The sequence below is a fragment of the Octopus bimaculoides genome, chromosome 20, assembly GCF_001194135.2.
Source record: "Octopus bimaculoides isolate UCB-OBI-ISO-001 chromosome 20, ASM119413v2, whole genome shotgun sequence".
Lineage (NCBI taxonomy): Eukaryota > Metazoa > Mollusca > Cephalopoda > Octopoda > Octopodidae > Octopus > Octopus bimaculoides.
Genome location: NC_069000.1, coordinates 41,008,420 through 41,009,186, shown reverse-complemented (window position 1 = coordinate 41,009,186; position 767 = coordinate 41,008,420). Strand labels below are relative to the sequence as shown.

At 35.1% G+C, this 767-nt stretch overlaps 1 long non-coding RNA gene across 1 annotated transcript in view; it reads left to right on the top strand.

Moving 5' to 3' along the window:
* LOC106877960 (uncharacterized) overlaps nucleotides 1-767 on the top strand; it is a 7,928-nt gene that overhangs the window by 5,500 nt on the left and 1,661 nt on the right. The gene's annotated exons all lie outside the window — the stretch shown is intronic.

The window sequence follows — 767 nt, the reverse complement described above, 5'->3', positions numbered from 1 at the left end:
ATATATATATATATATATATATATATATATATATATATATATATACATAGACAGAGGTAGAGTGAGAGAGTCAAGAAATGAGATCCAGAGATGGTTCATATAGAAAACACTTAGAAGTGCTCTAAGGATTTGAACTTACACTCCAATATCTTTACCGAGGACTAAGTCTGCTGTGTAAAGTGCAGCTATAAGAGAAATCCAGGTGAGCAGGCATGCAGGTCATGATGCAAATAAACAAATAAAACTGCTTTGGTTAGATATACAAGATATGCACACATGTATACATGTAAGTAGAGAAAAAGGAACGATTAAAAGTTTCCAGGCGATGAATATTCAAGTATGAATATATATTTATTTATATATCAACTAAGCAAACTTACAGAGTACAAAGGCACAGAAAATTAGAGGGGAGAAGGTATGGAGTTACAGGTCCGACAACTGTTTCTGGGGGCTTGGAGTTACTTCATAATGTTAGCAGATGTAGTTCACAAATATAAGCAGCTAGTAGTAGAAGCATATAAATATTGGGTAGATCCGGCCTCCGTCTTCACGGTGGAGAGATAGAACTCTCAAATTAGCTTTCTCTTCTTTGCTTTCTTTCTATTTACATGTATACATGTATTCTTTGTATATATATAAACCGAGCAGTTTTATTTGCTTATTTACGTCATTATCTTTCTCTCCCCTCTCACACTCACTCTCTTTCTCTCAGTCCCTCTCTCTCTCTTTCTCTTTATCTCTCTTTCCTTCTCTCCCTCCATGATGAA